At 42.8% G+C, this 24855-nt stretch overlaps 1 protein-coding gene and 1 pseudogene across 10 annotated transcripts in view; one reads left to right on the forward strand and one right to left on the reverse strand.

Moving 5' to 3' along the window:
* Positions 1-6641, reverse strand: part of PCGF5 (polycomb group ring finger 5) — an 88900-nt gene extending 82259 nt beyond the window's left edge. For 7 of the 10 annotated variants that reach the window (XR_008549991.1, XR_008549990.1, XR_005122698.2 and 4 more), the window contains exon 1: positions 6621-6640. The gene's annotated coding sequence lies outside the window, so the exon portion shown is untranslated. Of the gene's footprint in view, positions 1-6620 lie in introns of all 10 variants that reach the window. The other 3 variants (XM_037497977.2, XM_037497978.2, XM_054690378.1) reach the window with 3 other exon arrangements.
* A 9056-nt stretch (positions 6642-15697) lies between these two features.
* On the forward strand, positions 15698-16260 carry LOC119234224 (ADP-ribose pyrophosphatase, mitochondrial-like; annotated as a pseudogene).
* Positions 16261-24855: the final 8595 nt, after the last annotated feature.

A 24855-nucleotide genomic window follows, 5' to 3' on the forward strand; every position in this document is an offset into this window, starting at 1 on the left:
TGGCTCCCTACCATGCTGAGATCTACAGTCAGTTTCAGCCATTCCCACACTCCACCACCTCCCTACTGTACCTCTCACTCCCAACTTACTTTGAGCAAATCAACCTGCTGTCCCTGTTTTCTTCTCCCAATAGAAGAGAAATAATCCACTTCAAAAGCAGCCACCCTCCTGCCCAGCTTCCAACTTTCCTCCCGAAGTCTCTTTCTTTTTGCCTTCATTGAACCTCTTTTCTCCTCCATGTCACCTCTGTTTTTCCATGAATAAACTACCTGTGTTATGAGCAAATCATTTACTATTTAAGATGGGACTTTCTTTTAGACTTAAGAATAGGCATTCTATGTACAAATATTTATGATCTTTGTCTAAATGGTATCCCACAGTTAATGTGGGGTACAGGTGTGAACTGAGGCTGTCCTGGGCAATCTTGTGTACTGGCACCCTAACTTTCTCCCATCCTTCCTACCCGAGGAGAGTCTGGCACAGTCATTACCCTCTACCCCCCATGCCTGAGCTTCAGTCCCTTCTCCCCACTGACAGACACTACTCACAACACATGGTTTTGTGTTTACGACAGTTGCACAGGCTCTCATTGCCACAAGCTATTGTTCTCTGGGTTTTCACAGTCCAACCAGAACTTACACTTCCTCTCTACATGCCCTTCTCATTCAGGAACCCTCAGGGCGTGGTTGACTTTTGTCCCCAGTGTCCAAATGACCCTGACCCTCCAAGGCGACTGACAATGGTCTCATTGACAAATCTAATGATCTTTCCCAGTCTTTAAACTCAGTCTCTCTACCCTTTCAGTCACCTCCAAATTCTTCTTCACCTTTCTTTGCCCTCTATTTCCTTCATTCTCCTTCTGCTTCTTCTCAACATTTCACCAAGCCTTTCTGCCTCCCTCCAAGCCCATAAATATTGGATTTTCCAAGGCTCTGCCCTAGCCTTTTACTCTTTACTCACACTATGAGTACTTCTCACAGCTCCATTATCCCCTTTACAAGAATGCTTCCGAATCTTTCTCTATTTCTAATAGCTCCCATTCACTCATTTAGATGAGGCACACACACACAAAATCCCAATCCCACACTTAAAATAACTTTCATTAATTAGAAAAATATTTATGATTGCACACTCCTTACTTGCAGGTGCCTTTTTAGGTGCCCTTCCTATTTCAATTTCTGCTATCACCACCCAGTCACTTAGCTTCCATCTTCACCCTCACTTCCCACATCTGATTAGCCAACAAGAGCAAGAACTGTTGCTTTTACTTCTCCATTGTTGCACACAACAGGCCTGCCCCCACCTTAATTTAGGTTCTCATGGCTTCTTTTCTGGAGACGAATACACATCTTCCTCTACTTACAATGGGGTTTCCTTCTGATAAACACACTGTAAGCAGAAAGTATCTAAGCTGAAAATGCTGACCACATAGCACACTGTGGCGTATCAATTGTTTACCCTCATGATTGCATGGCTGACTGCGAGAGCAGTTCACTGCTACTGCCCAGCATCACAGGAAAACACCGTGCTGGTTTCTGCTGAACACATATTGCTTTTGCAGCATCATCAAGTCAAAAAATTATTAGTAAACCACTGAAAGTCACAGACACTTTATTTTAGGAGCTTCCTAACTGGGGCTACCTGTGGCTCCTCTACTGTGATTAACGTTCTTAGAGAAAAGCCATAATCACACCATTTCCTCATTTAGAAATGCCTCTGATGGTGAGCTGCTGCCTATGAGACAGGCTCTTTAGCCCAATGTTTAAAATGGTCCCAATTCTGCCATGCAGCTTTCTGTCCCACTATCCTACCTCCAGGTTCCTCACCCCCAGCTTAACCACATTCCGCTCCATTCCCAGATATGTTCAGATATCCCTTCCTTCAAGAATAAGTACAGGCTGGTCCCCACATCTCTACCAGCTGAAGTTCTACCAATTCTTGAAGGTCTTGCTCCTTAATTAAGATTTCCTAAATTTTTCTGTCTAGAAAAAGTATTTCCTTCTCTGAAATCACAAAGTACTTTCTTTGTGTCTGTAACAGTTCTTCCATGTAATATTACCTTTGGTTTTCTCTCCTATGTGCCCTGCATGATTCTTAAGTATCTCAAAGAAAAATATGCTCCTTTTACTACCTGATATTTAGTAAGCTGAATAAGAGGGTCAAATGTTCAAGATAACTTTGTATCCATCACATAATATATGAAATAATGTAAATACACTTATGATTATCAAAGTTAATTATGCCAAATTCTGAGGAAGGCCTAGATATGGACATTTTTACAAATGCTCTTGTTAGGCAAAGTTTATATGGATCATTTTATTTAAACTAAAACTGAATTAAAAAAAAAAACCTAAAGTTGCAGAATTGTGTGTTCTTGATGAGTTTCTTGAACTATACAGTTGATCGAGATCTTAGAGATCAATTAATTCCCTTCCTCCCTCCCTACCCATCATTTCTCCAATTGAGAAAACTGAAGCTTTGAGAAATTAAGCAGCTTCCACGGTCACTAAGTCACATCATATTATAGCCATTACCATTTACAGTCCTTCAAGGAAACTGAAGATGGTTTAAGATTTTTCAACTACACGATGGTACAAGTGCCACAGGCATCCATGGAAAGTTCCTTGGAAGTCTGAATTTTGATCTCTTCCTGGACTAATGATACATGGTCAGACTCCCTCGTAGGATGCTGGACAGCGGCTGAGCTACAGTTCCCCAGCCAGCCAGGCAATCATCAGGGTAAGAAGGATGCTCTCAAGGAAGTGTGTTGCCAGCACTTTCGGATATTGTGCTTTGTGTTTTTATATCCTATCATCTCGATAAAATGACCACATGTCCTGCTTGTGCTGAGCAATTTCTTTTGAAATGAAACTCAAGTTCTGAGCACATTTAAGGTCGGTTAAAGCTAAGCTGTGATGTTCGGTAGGTGTTAAGTGCATTCTTGACTTAAGATACTTTCAATTTATGATGGATTCATTGGAATGTAGTGCCATCAGAAGTCACAGTGCACCTGTCTCAAGTGCCTAAAGTTCAACAAGAATGTTACATACATCAGCCCCATCTCAGAACAGCCCTGAGGGGCAGGTGATCTTACCCCCATCCCAGAGCTGAAAGAATGCTCAAAAAAAAATGCTAAGTAACTTGCTACAGAAAAACCTGCTTGTTAGAGGCAGAGCTGAACTTCAATCAAAATTCTGTCTGGCTGTAAACTCTAGGCTTTTCTAATTGGACATTGTGGCAAAGGCAAGACCTACCAGATGTCCTAACTCCTGTCTCCTACTGTTTCTCCAGTGAATAATTATGCATACTAAACAAGCACACACTAATAAGTTATGAGCCATTTTACCTGACATTTTGGAGGCAGGAGTGAAAATTTCGAGGCATGAAAATCAAACAGTAGTTTATCAGGAAATTTCTAACGTTAACTACTGACAACATTCTAACTCTTGTCAAAAAAACTTCTTCAATCTGGAAAAGAGATGTTTTCCTGCTTTTTCAATTCTTAAATATATTTTCAACTTAAAATACATTTCTCCAGCCACATTCAACAACTATTTGTTGAGGCCTTAGATATCCAAGGTATGTGGAAGGGTACAAAGTCGAATGACATCATTTTACTTTCTGAGAGTTCAAAAAGCAAGAGACAGACAATTGACTATAATGGAACCACTTCTCTCCCTACCACAGGAGCTATGGCTAATTTGCGGACGTTCCTCAAAAAAGCCAGGACTCCTGGTTCTAATCCCTGCCCTGTATCTTGGGCAAATCATCTCTCTGTGCCTTAGTTTCCTCAGTAAAGGAATTAATAATAAGCAGTGAACTGTACCAAGGAATTTGAAGGCCCCTTTTAGCTTTAAAATTCTATCAACTCTGAGCTCACTCTTGAGATTATGTTTCTGAAAGGGGTCACACTACTGTTATGGAAAGAGATCTGCTGGATGCCCATTCTTCATGAACAGTGACTCTGGATGCGTAAATTCTATAAACATTGCTACAAGACTAAACCCAGCTAATGTGCCTCCAAAGTTTACTATTTACAACAATAAAAAAGTTTATTAAAACTTTTCCTCTAGGAGATAGTATTAAAATACTGCATTCAAATATATATTTCATTATATCATTGATTTACTATAGTTTTAATTCTTTGCCATTCATTTAAGAAGATGAAAATATAATTTTAAATAACTCCTATCTACTCTTCTGTGGAGTTATGACCATTAACAACAAATCAAAGTTAAGGCCTCTGTAAAGAAGTAAATCTTGAATTCATTTAGTTAAATCCATACTTCATATTAAGTGCTACATACTATGGACCTTTACAAACTGCAATTAAATTTGAGGTTGGTATACAGGCAGTGGGGAGGAAGAAATATAGAAATATCATACCTAAGATATGTGGAAACATACAGTGTCATGAAATTTTGACTTTGCTGATTCTACTTCAACATACTTTTTTCAATTTTTTTATTTTTAAGATTTTTTTAATGATTCACTGACTTACATAGCAACATACTTTCCATCGAGAAGGGTCCACATCCCTTATATTTCTACATGCTCATTGTCTCCCGATATGATCTTCAAATCCATCTTGTGCTGTAAGTTAACAGCACGGAAGTGGAAATAAATCAATCAAAAGAAAATTCGAAGAAAAAAAGAGAAAGAGAATTAGAACTGTACCATTTTAGAGCCTTGCTTACAAAAGGCAGGGCATTACCACTTTCGAAGACAGTCCTACCGAGAAATCAGAGAAAAGGAATTGATTCACTAGTCAATAGACACTGAGTGCCAATATATGCCAGACACTGCTCCAGTGCTAGAGTTATAGAGGTAAACAAAACAGGGAAAACCACCTGCCAAAGAATAGCTTAGGAGACACAACTTTCAGACTCCTGAAACAAAATCATTTCAAGATAGTCATTAAGTACTAAGAAAATAAAACATGACTAAGGAGTAGTTCCTGGAGGGAGTGGTGGAAAGCTCCTTAATGCCATCAAGAAGGCCTTGCTGGGTAGATGCCTGAGGTGACTCCTAAGTGATGATAAAGCTTCATTCCTGGTCCCACCAGTGTGGTGTGGGGGTAGGAATGAGTCAAGCAAGCCTCGAAGGGTGGCGACAGTGGGGAAAAGTTCTGTCTTAATGGCAAACCAGGTTCCTTTTAGGATTTTTTTAAAAAAACCAAACCTAAGTCTTTAATAAGCAGGACTCCCTACTTAGGACTCACTTATTAAAAAAAAAAAAAACCCACTTACTAAGTTTTTACTAATTACTTTAGCTGTACTTAAGTAGAGGCAATTACTAGAAGGATCCCTTCAGAGCCCGATAGTTCACTTCACACCATCCAAATTGTGAATGAGACAGGCCCGAGCCCGGCAGCGAATCAGCGTTTCCCCATCGACTCCCGCATGCAGCCAGGTGGACGCTCCTCACCCTCTCAACGACGCGACACAAGTCTCGGGAAATCTGGAGAACTCGACACCCCGACACCCCCAAAATTGTGGAGGGGAGAGGAACAAACCCTCGCCCCTTTGCACTCCCTCCTCCTCCTCCAGGCGTCCTCGCCGCAGAAGGCTCGGCCCGGGCCGGCGGCCCCGGAGCACGCGGCGCGCGTGGACCCCGCATGAATCATCGGCGCCGGATCCGCGGGGCGATGATTCACTCCCCGCCCCGGAGCTCCCCGCCACACGGCCGGACGTACCCTGACGGCCGCACACGCAGTTTCCTTCATATCAAACAAATGTTTCAAAGTACAAACGCCCGGAGTCAGGGGCGTGGAGACCCAGGCGAGGCGGCGGGGAGCAAATGGCACGTTCCGGCCGCGGCCCGGCGGGCACCACGGCCCGCCTCCGGCACCCCCGGCCCCCGGCGCGCGCGCGGGCGGCGCCCACAGGGGGCGCGGAGGGCGCACAGGTGGGTCCGCGCGGCCCGGCGCCCGCCCCTCCCGCCCGCGCGGAAGGCCGCCGCGCCCTCGCCCGCGCCCCCGCCGACGCGCCTCGCGGCCGCCGCTCCCCGCTCGCCGTGACATCTTATATAATAGCCCGCGCTCCTCCAGACGCGGGCGGCGCGCGCGGCCGGGGCCGGTCTCCCGGCCGGGACCAGAGGCTCGCGCCCCGAGCCCGCGGCCCCCACAGGCGCCCGCGCGCGGCTCCCGGGCGGGGGCAGGGCCCGCGCGCCGACCCGGCCGGCCCCGCCGCGGAGAAGGCGCTGCGCGGCCGGTGCCCGTCAGGAAGCCGCGAGCGTCACCAACTGCGTCAGCTTCTTCAAACACATTTCACGGGCTCCCTGCGGCCCCGGGGCCGGCCGCTCCCGCGGCGGGGCCGCGGCCGGGGCTGGCGGGAGCCCCTCTGGGAAGGAGAAAGTTCCTCGGGGCCCTCCCCGCGCCGGCCCCGCCGCGCCGCCCGCCCCCTCCGCGCGCCGCCCGCCCCCCGCACCATGTCAGCTGGGGCAACTTGGGGCCCCGGGGCGCCGGCGCCCCCCGCGCCCCCGCCCGCGCGCTCGCCCGGCGCCCGGAGCTCCCCGCCGCCCGCGCGCCCGCCCCCGGCCCGGCGGAAAACGGAGACGCCAGAAACTTCCTCGGGCCGCGCCGGGCGGGGGAGCCGCCGGTCCCGGCGCACCGCCCTTACCTTGCTCTCGGGAGGCCACGATCCGGGCGGGCCGCGCGGGGCGCGTGGTGCGCGAGCGCGCGCGCGTGGGGCGGTAGGTGAGGGAGCCCGCGCGGGCGGGGGCGGGGCGGGGCAGGGCAGCGGGGGGTGCGGGCGGCGCGGGGCTGGGGGCTGGGCCGGCCGGGCGGGCGGGCGCGAGAGCCGAGCCGGCGGCGGCGGCGGGCTCGGGGCGAGCGCGCCGAGGGGGCGGAGGAGTTGCCGTGGGTTTGTTTACGCGTTGCTGCCCGGCTCCGGGCACAGCCCGCACTCCCTGATTGGACACAAACTGGGGCACAGCCTCTCGCCGCCGCCCGCCAGGCCTCCTCGAGCCTCCGCCGCGCAGCTTCGGGAGCGCCCGGCCCGGCACGGCCCGCGGCGGCGCCCGGGCCTGGAGGGGGGACGAGCCGCGGCGGCTGCCCCGGGCTGCCGTGGAACCCCACGACGCCTCGGGGCTCGCTGTTGTCCACCTGTAGTTGTCCGACCTTGGCAAGGGGAAATTGGAAACTTCTGAGGTTGGAGACTTCCTTCCTACCGCCCAGCTGCAGAGGGGGCACCTCTTCGAGCCCCCGCCCCGCCCCCACATCCCCTCCTCTCCCCCGACGGAGAAAACTTGCCCCTGAATGGATAGAGAAGCAGCTCATCTGTTCATTTAATACGCCCCGGTCAGAGATGGTCAATAAGGCTTCCTGTGTAAACCAGCCCCCACCCTACCGCCACTCCCCAACTCGCAGTTCCTCCCCCTGCCTCCTGCTGCTCCCCCTCTAATCCACCCACTGCAGGGCACTCAAAGTTGCCACCTTTAGAAGTGACCTTGCCACAGGATGATCAAGATCCTTAGACGACACCCCATGGCCTCCAGTCCCAATGTCTTAGAGTACCCCAAAGCTGGGCCACCACCTTTCCATCTCTCCAGTCTTCACCCATCAGCCCTCCCACGCCTGTTAAAGAGGACACCTCAGCAGCCTCTGTCCATTCACAAGTCATTTTGATTCTGCTGTAATCGTTGCCAGAAAACGAGAAAGTCCCTTTGTTCCTTCCACCTGTCACAACCTCATAGACTTGGCTTAATTATCATCTCCTATGATCTCTGCACAGTCTCTCTGAAACTCCTGCAGAATTCTCTTCTGTGGGCATCAGTCTGACTTGAGGGTCAATTCTGTGCTTACTTTGTGCCCCAATTGGTCTATGGATTCCCTAGGAACAGGAGCCTGGTTTTAACAAAGCTCTGGGGTTAGGAGAGATGGAAGTTGTAATAAAATAGTTTCTCAGTGTCCACAGTTCTCCTAGGACTGGAAAAACTCAAGGGAATCCCCATCAAGGGGATCTCCTGAAAGACCATACACATATTTCATCTTGCAAAAAGCAAACACTTCTGAAAACTGAGAATGCCCTCCATTTCTCCTGTATGTTTGTGGCTTACCCCATGGCCACCACGCCTAACTCTGTGCCCTCTATACTCATAGTGAACATTTTAGTGAACATTTAATAACCTTGGAGGAATATAACTGAGATATTGCTTAAAGGCTCAGGATGATCAAAGTGAATATAGTTAATCATGAAGGAACAGACATAAATAGACAGGAACCTAGTCATTTTACGGATAGTTCCTAGACTGAGTCTCTCTCAGCTCTGTGACGTACTGTGAATTTGTCGCTCCCCAATCAAGCACTGGAGAAGTGAGCCCAGACCTGTCCTGACTCTTGGGACGACTGGGATTTCTTTCTTTCAGTTCTACTGGCAAAGTTGTTTTTGAACCTCCGAGGATGAATCCAAGTGAAAGTAAAGTTTTCTTGCCAAGATAATTCAATTGTGATAGTTTCATGCAGTGAATACTTTACAAAGGTATTGAAAGAACTGGAAGTAGGACCAAGGGAAGGCAAGGCCATCCCGAGAGTAGCGACTCCTGGATGCATCTTATCCCTTAGAGCTGGAGGGATAGAAAGGAGGCTGCCAGAACTGTGAAGGGCTCCTCAGTGAGTGCCTGACTACTTCTGGAGATGCCTGCGAAGCAGAGAACGGGAGCAATCTCCTGGCTTCTCCCTTCCTCCAACCCTCTGGGCTACCTAGTGGTAGAAAGCATGATAAGCCAATGGACAGGGTTACTGGGGACAGGGGTCAGCACCCCATATGAAGCACAGTGGCAAGTGCCTGGCACTCCAGGTTTGAGTGCTATACTCGGTTACCTCTGGGACTTCTCCTCTGGGTCATATCTTGCAAAAGAAATGGGGAAAAAAAAATTTCCAAGTTCTAATCCTCTTTCTTTTCCTTCTGTGTCCTTTTGCTTTCATTTCTTTTTCTCTGCTTTTTTCTCTCTTATCTTTTCTATCTCTGGCTCATGTTTTTCTTTGTGTTGCCATATGTCTGCTCCTGAGTTCTCTTTTCCCCACTGAGTCTCTTCTTGCCTATTTGTCCTACCCCTTCCTGGGCAGGATGGCAGCCTTCCTCACCATGCAGGAGATGATCAGGTTCCTACGACAGGTTCCCAGAGATTGGAAAATACTATGGTCATTGATTTTTTAGACACTGCTAGACATTTCATATATCTCCATTCATCTTCATCTCACATCTACTCACCAGGAACCACTGGATAAAACTCAGGTGGCTTCACTATGGCCCCTCACAGGGAAGACTTTGCTGGTGCAGATCAGCGCCATTACTGAGGTTCTGTGACCATTCCTCATCAGGAAGGGCATCTCTCCTACTTTCTATTTCTTCTTAAACATCTTTTCCTTTCACAGCACAGATTTTTCTCCCAAATCCCAACCCTCAACAGTTTAATACATTTCCATTCTAAATTTCCCAAGATGGAGAATGGTTACTTGGAGGAGATGGCATTCCAGCTGGCCTTTAAAGGATGGGTAGAATTTCAATAGACGGAGATTGAGGAGAAACATTCTTGATAGACCAGTGAATAATACGGTCTAACTTGACTGAAGTTAGAATATGAGACCATATTTCAGAAAGTTCTCATTAGCGCTCATTTCTCTAAGCCAGACTACTCAGAGGCACAGATTAACTCTAAGTATATTAAGTATAGCAATTCATATAACTAATGTCATAAAAATAATATTTTAAAGCTGTAAAAATATCTGCATAGTGTCTGGTCTCACATTTGCATTTTTAAGTGAGACGAGTGAGGCCTAGCCAACTTTGGTAACTGGAGTATCAGTTAACTGTTAGTTAAACATGAATATTGCCGGTATTCAAATCTCTGCTTTGACAAGTGACAGATTATATGAACTTGAACTTGAGTGTTTGAGATTCCTTACCTGTAAAATAGGAAAATGATATAGAATCTACATTAGTGGGTGTTGTGAGAAATATTTCTGCAAGTAAAACCTGTAGCAGTGGCTAACATATAGTAAGTTTTCCATAATATAGGTGAATATTATTATGATTTCCCATGGCTAGTTAGCTAATAAATACCAGGGTCAGAACTGATTCCCCCAAGTCTTTTAAGTCCCAATGGAGTATTCTCTCCATTACTGGAAGTTGGAGTATGTGTTGAAAGCCACCTGTGAAAACATGATACCCCTCTGGCCTGCTGTTTAAAGAATTTGTCAGTTATCCTTCTAGTTCCTCTTTTTCTCCAATTCCTGCTGCCTTTTCTGCCACCAGCTTCAGCAATCCTGAAATACCATCTGGAAAAGGTGGGGGTATAAGAAAAATGGGCAATGGACTTGTATTTCATAGTCAGCGATGTTATTTCTCATACAGTCAAATCTTACTAATTTAAATTTCAAAAGATCAAAAAAATCATTGAATTAAAGGAGGTTTGAATTATCTGTCATTCCACAGCCTACAGAGTGTCAAACGTACCAACTCAAATTTTAGTACTTCCTTAGGAGAATTCACTGGCTACAGGAAAAAGCCTTTCTTTAATGTCCAATCCTTCGATTGAGATGGAAGAGAATCTTCTCTGTCCCTCCATCTTCCCTTTCTGAGTCCCTGGTTTTACTTTTAAAAAAAAAATTATTTTTAATTGAGGTAATATTTAAAACACCCCAGCCCCATGCTCTTCATGCAGTGTGTTCTCCGGACTATAAGCATCTGGAGACAATGGACCACAATTTGCTTACCTTTTTTGTCTCTAGAACCCAGCTGAGTATCTGGAGCCTAGCAGGCACCCATATGCTGCTGTACTGGCTTGAGCAATGCCATACATACCAAAGAGATCCCTCCTTCTCTCCCTTCCAATCTTTGTCTCCTCAGTTGACTATCCTTAGCTAGTTGTCAGCCTGCTGCACTAATTTACCAGAAAGCATGACAACAGCTGAATATGAAATAAATGCACATTTTACAATACAAAGTATATTCAAAGGGGTTTATTTTAATAGTGTAAATCCAGGCAGAATTTTAAGAGGGTCAGGAAGCCACATTTCGGGCAGCTGGACTTCCCTAACACCTTCATATCATACTACAAAACTGAAGTGTGTCTGTCCTATAAATAAAGGCTATTTGACTTGCATTGTTACACATTGTACTTTAGATTTCTTAGGTTAATTTGTAGGTGGCCTCCATTCTACATAATTATTTTGCCTAAGTAATTTCTTAAAAGGCACAGTTTTCTGTAATCCTAAAAAAAAAAAAATCAATCATTGTCCCATTTTTTTTCTCTTTAACTTCCAAACCAGACAAATGACCAAGTATCTTGATCATTCATTGACTTTTTAATCCCTGAAATCTTCCTTCTGTTTCCTCTATTTCATATATATGCTGCTTCTAGAAAGCTGCAAGGAATCCAAAGGATTAATTATAGATCAGCTAATCATTTTATAGAAGAGAAAATGGAGGCACAAGGATATTCCTTGCCGAATCTCCAGTTACCAAAGTACTAATCCCAGGTTCTGTCCACCTGTGGAAGGGCACATTTTAAAAACACCCCTAAAATGAACTCCCCATTGTCAACTCCCTTGTTGACTTTCCTATTTCTGCCTGTTAACCACCTGTTGGACTTTTTAGTATTAAAATGGGTGATTTTTGACTCTCCCTTCTCTTCAGACCCCCTCATTTTTTAAAGATTTATTTATTTTTATACAAGAGCTAGGGTACAGACCAGAGGTGCAGGAGGGTGAGAGGATTCACCAGAGACAGAGTGGGGAGCAGAACAGGCAGACAACCAAAATACACCGCTGAGGGGAGCAGCGAGTGAGACAGGAGAGGTCTGCCGTGCCATGTGGGTTTCTCCCTGGCTGGCCGGGAATTGAATTGGCGCTGCAGAGGCTGTGGACAGCTTCACAGTGCTGAAGCTCAACCCGCTGTGCCATGGGCAGGCCCCAGACCCCCTCTTTTAATGCAGGATGTATTTCTGGGTTATCTTTCTAGTCAGAACTGGCCCATTATTCAAGGCATTTTTTACAACTGTGTTCTACATACTATATTGCTAATGTTTCATTGTATCTCTCTTACCTCTTCCTCTTATGCAGAGTGAACATAATAGATCCATCATAATAAACTCAAACTTTTTATAGTTAAAACACAGTGGTGTCATTTTGCCTTATAAAATCAAATCCAACATGCATTTAGAGTATTAATAAAATACAAGTTTATTATTGTCAAGTCTTTTCAATTCTGAAATACATATTAGTAACTAGCTGTGTGACCAGGGTAAGTTATTTCACTTTTATGAACTGCAATGTCTCCAGTCTGTTAATTGGCAATACTATTAGTTTATGTGCTTAACTCATAGTATTGACTGAGAATTAGAGTAATAAATATAAACTCTTTTTTTTTTAAAGATATTTTGGTGAGATTACTTTGCCCCCCCCCCTTTTTAAAAAGATTTATTTATTTATTTATACAAGCACTGGGTACAGTCAGAAGCGCAGGAGGGTGAGAGAATTCACCAGAGCCAGAGCGGGGAACAGAACAGGCAGACTGATTAAGTACACTGCTGAGGGGAGCAGTGGGCAGCAGCAGAGGTCTGTGCGCCATGTGGGACCGTCGCCGGAGGCCGAGGATCGAACCGGTGCTGCAGAGGCTGCGGGCATCTTTGCAGCCCAGCACTCAACCGCTGCACCACCAAGGGAGGCCCTAAATATAAACTTCTTGATATTAATTTTTGTATAGCCAATATTTGTTGAGCTCCTACTATGACCAGGTATTATTCTAACTAATTATCTCATACTGACCACATTATTATTCCTTGGCAAAAAAAAACTGAGGTTAAAAAACTTTGCCATATCAACCAGCTAAGAAGTTTTGAACCAAGGTTCAAAATTAAGCAGTCCCACCTAGTATACCATAGACTGTACACAGGAAACAATTAGTAAATGGTAGTTATTTTATTTATCACCAGTATTAACATCTAAGGAAAGGAGCAAACCTTTTCTCCTCTTTCCTTTCAGTTTTTTTTTTCAGAACTTTGAGTCTGAACATCATTAGGAAAAAATGGATAAATTCATGATTTTTCAATTTGCTGAACACCACTAATTTCTGCTTCCCTGACAAAGGCTATAGCATAGTTTGGGGGTCTTGCACAGCTTTGGCCCTGTGTTCATCGCTCTGCCTTCCATAATATTCTTGATAAAATGGGAATCACAGAGGCACTCTCTGCCAGGCCAAGGATTTGTTCCCTGTACTCACAGGTCCTTTAGGTCTTTCTCATGGATGGGGATCAGAACATTCTCAATGTCTAGCTCTGCTTGTTTTTCTGCCTCAGAAGACAATTTAGGAAAGAATGTCCCCAACGGCTTTCCAGCAAATAGTTCTTTTGGTCTCGACAATGGTATTTTATTTCCTTCCCTTAGGCTACCTTTTATACCAGGATCATCAAATGGTCTGACTTAACTGTCTTCTTCCCTTTGATGATGCTAAAAACTAAACAACTGCTCATTAGTGGTTTTGAAGTCCTTTTCCAGGTGTTCCTTGAATTCTTGGGCGCACTGTATATCTTCATTGTACTTGACACAGCAGCCCCCCTATTCCCTTGCTGTCCTCAAGTGTGTGTTGTCCTTTGAGCATCTGGTTGTTTATATTTGAACATCTGGTCTTTTTGATTCATAGCAAGCATTGACATTGGCCTTCGAATAATGAGATTTTCATAGATTTTGAATCATAAAATGACAAAGCCAGAAGGACTTTTGAAGCTAACAGAGGCAACTGATGCCTTTTATAGTTTGGAACCAAGAGCCAGAGAAACCAAGTATTAGATGCAAAGCTACTGGAAGGGGGAAGCTAGATCCAGTCTTGAGACTTCTGATTCATTTGTTTCTTGTGAGTTAGATTATGATAATTAAAATACTAACGAGGGAATAACATGCATCTTCTTCCCCAAATGTTTACATTTTCATATTTTTCCCATTTCCAGGAGCTCAGAGGAACAGAAATTTGATGACTAAAAATATGCAGGCTTAAGAAGACAAGAGTTACAGAATGGGAAACGTGCCCCTTATTGATGGTCTTTATGTGTGTGCCCTGCGCACAGTGAATCCCAAACAATGATAATGATGATGGCTAATGATGACCAGGTCTCAAGTTTCTCCACTCTTAGTCCTTTCCTACTTATTCTGTTCCTTGTAGCTAGAGGTATTTCTTTAAGCCTGAAGCTTGGCTCATTGAGTTTAGAGTGCTTATGGGGTGATGGGTGGGTATTTCGTACCTGCCTTCCATAGAAATGGTGATAGTGATAACTTCAAATGGTTAGAGATCTACCCCCAAACACATACAGGCATTTTGAAACCTTTCTAAACCTGAGGAATGTGTTCCTAAAATAATGCCAGGTTTTGCATAAAAGAAGCATTCTCTGGTCAGGTAGTTAGAAATTACTGGGTGACACAGAATTAAAACATTTAGGGGTGATTTATTTCATTTTACTGGAATTCACCGAGTCTTTTAAAAATGTGAATTTCTAAGGGGGTGATGGAATATGTAGAATTATCCAAACATATTTGGCCATCAAATCATTTATTCTTTACATGTCTGTCTCATGGGACTGGTATAGCATCGAACAAACTGGGAAATGTTAAATATCCTTTGAGTCTTGATAAGATTATAGAGGATTCCATTTGTTCTAAAACTATCTGTTTCAAGTGTTGATATCTGTCCATAGGGTTTGTTTTATTTGATATAATGACTTAGCTTGTGCCTCTTACCTCATTATTTATCATTTTAGAACTAGATGCTATTACTTCTGAGACTGAATTTTCCCAGATGGAGAAATTGTATATTGTTTAACTTTGACCCCATAGGTGAGGTCTTCAATTCCCATAACCATTTCAACCATCGTGTTCTATCCATGCAGTTTTTCAAGGTGCAGGGTCAAAAAGGTTGTGATAAGTATTCTAATGAATACTTTTGAGTGTGTACAGTGGAACCAGACATTTTGTAAACAGCTCTATATGTAACATCGCACTTAACTGTCACACAACCCTGCAGGTAGCTATTACTGTTTCCATTTCACACATAAGGAAACTGAAATGAATTTAAGTAACTTTACCTGAGAAGGCCCAGAAGAAGGAGGAGAAGCTGGGATTCAAAACTGATTTTGTCCAATTCTCATGCTCTTCTAGTGTTAGTTCTATTTTTTTTTTTAAATCTATGTGCTTCCTCCCCAACCCTCATCCTCTAAGAGCAGAACCCTTGAGGCCCAGCTCCCAGCACAATCATCTGTGCCTGACATAGCCCCTGGCATGCTGTAGCCAGTAATACTCCTTTGAAGGGAAGATTAAGCAACTTGCTCAAGCCATTCAGTGAGTCAATGAGGAAGCCAAGATTTGACAGCATTGCTCACACCACACACATCACATCTCATAAACCTCTCATCAGGACCATGTTCAGTGCACAAAGTGAGCTCTTTTTGCCTTTGCAGTCACTCTTGCTCTACTTCTGAGCATTCCAAGTAAGGAAGTTTATCTTCTGGGCCCCCAACACATTCATTCTGCCTCTCCTGAACAGCAGTCCTGGACCTAGTAAATGAACTCCTCCTAGAAAGGCAAATAGGCTCCTAAGAAAGAAAGTCCTCTAGTTGTTGTGTTAATTTTGTTGGTGTTTGTTGGCTGGATGTTCTCAAGCCCAGCATTTCGCATTTTGATATCAAAATCACTTGACTTAAAATAAAAATGCAACTGTATCATGCTGCAGATCCCACCATAACCAGATGGAAGAGGATAGCAAGGGAAATAAAGTTACCCATGCTGTGTCGGGAAAAACATCCTGCGGTTTGTAGTCATCAAAAGGAAGGACTGTGGAGAATGGGCCATCCCAGGAGGAAGAGTGGCTCCAGAAGAGAAGAGAAGATTAGCACTACCCTGAAGAGGGAGTTTGGTGAGGAGACCCTGAACTCCTTGCAGAAATCCAGGGCAGAAATGTGAGAGTTGGAGAAATAACTGCACAAACTATTCAGTCAGTGGCATTCTGTGGTCTATAAAGGCCATTTTGATGATCCCCAGAAGACAGATAATGTGTGGATAGAGACAGGCTGTGAACTACCAGGATAAAATAGGCGAGATCATGGCTTGTCTTCTCTGGAAGCCGGTGATGATGCCAAGAAAGTGAGGTATGTGGACACTGATGATAAACTCAAGCTTCATGCCAGCCACTCCCAATCTATTCAACTTGTGGCTGAAAAACGAGGTGCCCACTGGAGTGAAGATGTGTGCCCCAACTGCCATGGATAGTAGATTAGGGTCAAAGACCTTCAAATGAACCAGGGTAGATAAAAAGCAAATAGTACAGAAGTCCTACCAGACAGGGCAGGGAGGGCAACCTCCTTTGTTCTTAGTGTGAAGGTTCAGTATAAGGGAATAATATCAGACAAACATGGGGGGAATAAAAATCACAACTTTCTTGCCTTCCAATTGTAAGAAGAAGAACATAGTTACCTATTGTGTATGTTGTATGCATGGCTTTAACCAAATTATACAATGAATGCTCCTTGAAGAATTGTAGGTAAAACAAACTTTGGCTTCTACATTTTTAGCTTGCTTGCCAATTCTTCCTCTAGATCTGTTAAATTCTGTTTTAATACATAACCTGAATTTCTTTTTGTCATTTGTTTTACAAGTTTCATCTGATATGGTTTTATCTTCATTGTTTTCAAGTATGGAAGTGTCTTTGTTATTCTTGGTTTTAAAACCTTCAGTTTTTTGGGAAAAAGTTCAATATTTTAGTCCATGTGATCCTTATGATCCTTATGTGGATCCACATAAGGATCAATTACTTTAGAACCAGAAAAAAATGCAGCAAGAAAAGGAGTTTAATATCCCATTCCTCTGGTTACCAGAACTGTTCCTGTCTGATCAGTAAACTAAACTCTGGCATTTGTTTCCTCTAATCTTAGAAGAGCCCAGATGCTGTCAAGAATAAGACTTCATCAACACATGGATGTAACCCCAGCCAAATAAAATATGATTCACCTTCTTTTCTCAGTTAAAAAAAAAAACCAATATACAAATAGAGAAGGTGTCTAGTCAGTTTGCAAACACAGAGAAAACACCCTGGCAATCTAGAATGAGGGCATACCAACAGCAACAAGTACGTTCAGAAATATATTTCTTTCACTTATCACCTAAAACAAGCCAGTTACCTTTATTTGTATGTAACATAACATATGGAAAATTAACCCACACCACTACTACAGGCCTTTCATGACTAAGGGGCAAAGACTACTGTAAGAGTTAACTTCATATAAGAGAATCCTTCCGTAATAGCAGCCAATATTTATATCCCACTTACTGTGTGCACACACTCTTGTACGTGGCTTCTTTATTCTTAGGGTCACCCTAAGAGGAAAGTCTTGTATGTTTCAGGTTGGGTGTTTCTTAGGGACAGTCTTGGGATCAGTGCCTGAGGAAAGGACGAGAAGAAAAAGGGTTGGCCAAAGTGAGATGTTGAGTTTGAAATTAAGTGGTGGCTCAGTTAACCTGGTGTTCAGCTCTGGAATTGAAAAGGTCCTTCTAGCAGCTCTGCTTTGGGCTCAGGGGTTCAGGCCCTTATACCCTCTACTGACCAGTCACTGAATGTGAGCAGCCCCTAGAAAGAGGCATGACCTCGGGAGAGACAATTTCCTCAGCAAGGCAACTCCCATCTAGGGTTGACTGCTGAGGGCCTGTAACATCTCCATAAGCTGAGAAGGGGAATCTGGGGGAGAGGAGGGAGCACACATTACAAGACTTACCACATACAGTTAGCTCTGTTTTGCAGATGGCACAATTGAGGCCCAGAGGTTAGGAACTTGAACCAAGTCACACAGCCAGTACGTGGTAATGGAGGTGAGATGGGAACATGGGTACTAGGGTTCCACCCTCTGTGCCCTTGACCACTACACGCTGGCCGCTCCAGTTGTTACCTTCCAGTTTCCTATGCAATGTTCCTTTAAAAAAAAAAAAAAGGAAAGAAATTACCCTACTACCCCTCCCTACATGCATATTTGGCCAGAGTTCCCTTTTTCAAACCTGAAGGAAGTTTGCACGGTTTCATTGGTTTTTCTCTTGAGAAATGTATTTATACGGGTGATGGCAATTGTGAAAGGTTCACCTGTGGATGCCCATAGTTGTTCACACCCAGTACCAAATTTAATACATTATTTCTTTACGAACACTCTAAATTCTTATTTTTAGGAAGGAGCTATGGGTGTTATATATTAGTCTCACCTCAGTAACTTCTTCAGGTGAGATAGGACCCTTGTCTTTATTTGAATAATTGAAAATCCAGGTTGGCCTAACAGATTTTGAATGTCCCTAAGCACACTTTATTTTATTTTTCAAAATAAAGCTCCTAACATATTATATATAGAGAGAGACACATGTATACACCCACAAAACAACTATGGCAAAATCCTCAAATAACAAAGTTCTTATAAATGTCTCACTTACTATGTACAGAACAAAATTCTTTTTTTTATAATAAATTTTATTTTTATATTCCCCATACAATTGCAACCCCCTTATTTTGACCCCAATCCCTCCCCTCCCACCCCCTACCCCCCATAGAGTGTCTCTGGTTCATAGTTTTTTGTTGATTTTGATTTTCACTTTCTTATAGTTATTCATTTTCCTGGTCCCTTATTTAAGTTTTCTAGATTCCTGCTATGAGTGAGACCATCCGGTATTTTTCTTTTTCTTTCTGGCTTATTTCACTGAGCATGATCCCTTCCAGCGCCATCCATGTTGCTGCAAACTGCATGTGTTTATCTTTTTTGAATGCTGAGTAATATTCCATGGTATATATGTACCACATCTTCTTGATCCAGTCATCTATTTTTGGGCATTTGGGTTGTTTCCAAAGCTTAGCTATTGTAAACAGTGCTGCTATAAACATAGGGGTGCAGGTGCTCTTCGGAATGGATGTTTCTGTGTCCTTTGGGTAAATACCTAGGAGTGGAATTGCTGGATCATATGGAAGCTCTATGTTTAGTAGGTCCAGAAATCTCCACACAGCTCTCCATAGTGGTTGGACCAGTTTGCACTCCCACCAACAGTGCAGAAGAGTTCCTTTTTCTCCACACCCTCGCCAACATTTGTTGTTGCTAGTTTTTTTAATATGTGCCATTCTCACTGGTGTAAGATGGTATCTCATGGTAGTTTTGATTTGCATTTCCCTGATTACAAGTGATGTTGAACATTTTTTCATATGCCTGTTGGCCATTTGCATTTCCTCTTCAGAGAAGTTTCTTTTTAGCTCTTCTGCCCATTTTTTGACTGGATTATTTTCTTTGTTGTTGTTGAGTCTCATCAGCTCTTTGCAGATTTTTGTGATCAGTCCTTTATCATGAGTGTTGTGTGCAAAAATGTTCTCCCAGTTGGTGGGGTTTCTCTTTGTTATTGTTATTGTCTCTTTTGCTGTGCAGAAGCTCTTTAATTTTATGTAGCCCATCTGTTTATCTTTGCCTTCACTATCACTGCTTTGGGTGATGTGTCTGTAAAGATGTCTTTGATGTGAATATCACGTAGTGTTTCGCCTATATTTCCTTCCATGTATTTTATGGTTTCAGGTCTTATGTCTAGTTCTTTAATCCATTTTGAGTTGATTTTTGTGTATGGTGTGAGGTAGTGGTCAAGCTTCATTCTTTTGCATGTAGCGACCCAGTTTTCCCAGCGCCATTTATTGAACAAACTTTCTTTGCTCCAATGCATAGTCTTTGCTCCTTTGTCAAAGATTAGTTGACCATAAATCTGTGGGTTTATTTCTGGATTTTCTATTCGATTCCATTGGTCTGTATGTCTGTTCTTCAGAACAAAATTCTTGATTATTTCCCCCCAGAAAACTGTTCCTCCATCACTTTCCCCTGATAATTGGCACAAAAGCCACCCATGTTTCATAAGAAAACTTGGAATTCCCTGGATTCCTTGCTTCCTTTCACCTCCCAGACCCAACCCATCTGCAAAATTTAGTGAGCTCCACCTCCAACAAAGCACATCCAGAATCACTCACTGCTTTGCTCCTTCACTGGCCTCCTAGTCAAGCCACCATCCATTCTCTGAGCTTCTACTATTGCTTCTCCCTTTTCCACCTCCACTCCTGTCCTTCTGCAGGTTTTTCTCCACAGAAAATTAAAGACACATTTAAGAATGGCCATTGTATCATGCCCAATGCCTCCTAAAACACCCAATGGCTTCTTATACATGAGATAAAACAAACTTGCTGCCCAGTCCTCCCTGTTCTGGATGAAGCCTACTTCTCCAGTCTGATTTGGTTACACTTCATCTGTGTTAGTCTAACCTTTCGCTTAACACACTTCATATTTTTTCTGCCCCAGAATCTTTGTTTTGCTTTTCCCTACCCCAAATATCCATTCCATATCTTCACAAAGTTGCCATCTTGGGTCAGTCAGTTCTCGAAGAGGGTTTCCATGCCACTAATCTACCCTACCCTTTTCTACCCCCATATCTACCCCCTACCCTGTTTTATTTTCCACATAGTATTTAGCACCAGTTGAAATCCTTCTATATATTTTTGTCAATTTATAAAAAAGAGACTAGGGATTTTTCTGTATTCTTGATTTACTTGACCATATTTCCAGTACTACAAAGGTGTCTGGCATGTCAGATTAATTGTGGAAAATAACTGTTAACAGGTTTCTATATGCTCTATCCTCTTTCTTACAAAATTGTCAATGTGATCATATTCTCCTGGGCCTTTTTTATTTAAAAGACTTTTTATCTTGAAACATTTTTAGACTTACAAAAAAGTTGCAAAATTGTACAGAATTCCCAAATAATCCTTCACTCAGCTTCCCCAAATGTTGAGCATTTACAAAGTATAGTGATTGAAACCTGAAAATTAAAACTGATAGAGTATTTTTTACTATTAACTAATCTATAGATTTTATTCAAAATTTGCCAATCATGCCGACAAATGTCCTTTTTTTGGTTCTAGAATCCAAGGATTCCTCTTTTCATGTAATTGCTATGTCTCGTATTTTCTCCAACCTGGGAAGTTCCTTGACATCTTGTCTTTCAAGACTTTGACATTTTTCAGGGTACTGGCCAACTTTTTACTAGAATGTTCCACAATTTGGATTACTCTGTGAGTTTCTCAAGAATAGATTGAGGCTATACATATTTAAAAAGAATACCACAGATGTGATGATATTTGCTAACAAACATTCACAAAAGTTTTACAAAACTTAAGGTAAAATTTTCAAGGCAATCACTAAGACAGCAAATGTACAGTGACTATATTTAAAATGTCACTGTGGAATTTCTAACCACCTTGTACTATTTTTACCAGCATTTTAATATTTTTACACACATGTGAACATTCTACTCTTTCCACTCCTTCTAAGAGGTAACCAGAAAACTCTAAATTTCACTCACTAGGCTCCCTATCCTCTTCCTTCATGAGATGACCTGGAATGCTGTGTTATCCCACTATGTGGGTTTACCTATTTCCACACACACACAAATCCTGTATATCATCCCCAAACATAGCGACTTAAAAAATCTTGTAAGTTTAAAAGTTGACAGCACTGGTTTAGACGGGGTGGTTTTCCCAGTCATGACTTGGCTCCTTTGTGGGATGGCTGGCTTTTGGCTAATCTAGGATGACCTCAGATGGGATGACTGGGGAGAATCTGCTCTGCACCACATGTCTTTCATCCTCTGTCAAACTAATCCAGGCATGTTCTCACGGCAATGGCAGAGGATCAAATGAAAACATGCAGGGCTTCTTGAGTCCATGCTCAGAATTGGCACCAACTCATTTCTCTGCGTTTTATTAGACAGTTCATGTCATAAGGTCAACCCAGATTTGATGGGTGGTGAAACAGCTCTATCTCTCTAGTGAGAAGGGGAGAATCACATGATAAAGGACAAAGATATGGAGAGGTATGAAGAATTAGGGCCATTTGTACTCAATAATCCCATACCTATTCCTGCCATTTTTATCCCTAACAGTTTCATGGACATATAATTCACACACCAAATAGTTCACCCATTTAAAGTGCACAATCCAACGGTTTTGCTTTATTCACAGGGTTTTGCAACCATCTCTGCAATCACTTTTAGAACATTTTCCTCATAAAGAAACCTCATACCTTTACTCTAAGAAGCTTTCTCTAATGCCTACGGTAGAGTTAATCATTTATTCCTCTGTGTGGTCTTGCACATTTTCCCGTTGTGGGACTCTATTATAATTTATTTATATTGAAGTCTGAGGTGCTATCTTACTCAGTTTTACCTTCCCGGTGGCTAGCACTGTGCCTGCTCTATAGTAAGCGCTCAATGAATGTCTGCCAAAAAGAATTAAAGAGTAATAAGTTTTGCTTGCTCAGCACTGAAGTTCACCTATTAACATTTTGCCTAAGTCCAAAAATATATGTTTACATTGGTGTAACTTTCTATGCCTTTCTCTGGTCAGACAATTGTTCATTTTGATACAGCATTTCCAGTTACCCTCAGGGTGATGTTGAACAGTTTCTTTTCTTTTCATTAGGATCTTTATCAAATAGGATGACAAACTGATGCAGCTAAAATTATAGGGAATTGCAGTGATAGGGTTACTGTATGTTTTACTTCATTCCTTAAAGTTTGATATACTCTATCCCTGAGTCCCTTCCTTTTCCTGTCTAATAACAGCAATGGGTGCATTTACTCTGTGCCAGGTGCTGTGTTTGCATTATCCTCAGTGCTTGCTTATCAGAACTAAATGAGAAATTCTAAGACAGCCTTTTGTCCAGCCAAGGTGAATCCGTCTATGCTACTTCACACTAGCAGTTTGGTGAGACCAGATACCATGTTTTCCTTCTTTTTCAGCATCTGCTCTGATAGCATGATACATATTTAATAAAAACCTGAAAGAAATCTAAAAGCTGGAAACATTTTCTCCTTTATCATTAAATCGTTTAGGGTGAAATAAGGACTCAAATACAAAGAAAAGTCATTTTATTCAGCTCCGGTAAGTTTTATAATGCTGAAGTTTACACATGGCAGTATACTTTCTAGATGGAAAAAAAATTTGCCTTTTGGGAGTTCTCGAGAGGTTTTGATAGTATACACTTTAAAAATGGAAGATTGTCAAGACTTTCCTTAGGGGCATATATTAGATGAATGCTGAAATCACATTTCAGTGTGGTACAATTTGCTCCTGGACTTGTCACCAGTTAGCTGTAGGATCTGTGGGGAAATAGCTTCACCTATCCATACTTCCTTGTAACTTATACTTCTAAAAGTATTACACTGGCAGGTATGTATGTTATTGGAGACTTCCATATGTATGTTATTGGACAGAGTACATGGACTTGCACATTTATAAATGTACATTTATAAGAAGCAACCTTTCAAAACAGAAATAAGGATTTATATATGTGAGAAATTTGAATCTTGTTATAATACTTTTTTTTAAGATTTATTTGTTTATACAAGAACCGGGGTACAGGCCAGATGCGCAAGAGGGTGCGAGGATTCACCAGAGACTGGTGGGGAACAGACTAGGCAGCTGGATGGAAATACAGTGCTGAAGGAAGCAGTGGGTGAGACAGGAGAGGTCTGCTGCGCCATGTGGGACCCTCACCGGCCAGCTGGGATCGAACTGGCGTTGCAGAGGCTGCTGACAGCTTCACAGCGCTGCGCTCAACTGCCGGCGCCACAAGGGGAGGCCCTTTTCTTCTTTTTTTTTATGATAATACTTTTACTTAAGAAAAGTTTTAAGAGAATTGGCATATTCATTATTTCTGCTTAATAATACTACCACAAATGTATGACATAAAACAACACAGTGTTGTCATCGCATAGCTTCAGGGGATCATGCGTCTCTTAGTAGAGCTTAGCTATGTCAGTGTCAAAAGGTCATAATCTGGGTCTGGGCAGGGGCTTCTGCCTTATCTTAGGCTCTAGTGGGGAAGGGTCTATTTTCAAGTTCACAGAGTTGTTGGCAGTATTTAACTATATCAGGTCATTTCACTGAGCGCTGAGCTGCCTTTAGTGGTTTGCCAATTTGCCCAGCATGACAGTTTGCTTTTCCAAAGCCAGTAAGGTAGAGAGCCCCCTAGCAAAATGGGGTCCAAGACTATACAATATGATTATGTACATACATTTATGCACATCTGTCACATTTGCCATTTTCCATTGGTTAGAGACAAGTCACAAGGCCCATCAACACTCCAGGGGAGGTGATCACACAGGTGTGAGTGCAAGGAAGTTGGGATCATGAGGACTAACCCAGAGTCTGTTTGCCTCAGTTGGAAAATCACTTAGGGGGCAATTAGGGGGCAATTCACACACACATACACTCACCCTCCTTGCAGCAAGGAAGCATCCTGCTCCTCCTTTACTATCCATTTCAGAAAATACTGTCATTCATAGCTCACTCCTCAAACCTAGAAGCTATATTGGCTCTTTGATGTTTCGAGCCCACTCTCCAATTCCACCCACCAATAAGACAGCAAACCCCACCCTTCTTTATGTTTCCACCATTTTCCTTCTGTTGCCAGTGACCACCCATGAGACTAAGAGTTCAGTTGGCAGTGATGAGTTATGGTGGAATGCTGAAGGGATTGTGTTTATTTTTGGATAGGTAAATCATGGCAAATGACAAGACTTTTGTTGAAAATTATATTATTTACTTACTGAAAAATCTATCGTACTGTTTCCTTTCCCTACCTTTTTAATGTAATGAATATTAATTTGAAGTAGAAAATCAGTGTGGCTATGCAGGGTATTTTAGAAAAATAATTGTCAAGTGCTGAATATAATGCACATTCATTACTTTTATTTTTCACAAGAAGTCGTTGTGCTATCAGATGAGTATTCTTTCACTCTTATTTCCTTTTCAGAGCAAC

The sequence above is a fragment of the Talpa occidentalis genome, unplaced genomic scaffold (assembly GCF_014898055.3).
Source record: "Talpa occidentalis isolate TD23 unplaced genomic scaffold, MPIMG_talOcc4v2.1 talOcc4.8, whole genome shotgun sequence".
Taxonomy (NCBI): domain Eukaryota; kingdom Metazoa; phylum Chordata; class Mammalia; order Eulipotyphla; family Talpidae; genus Talpa; species Talpa occidentalis.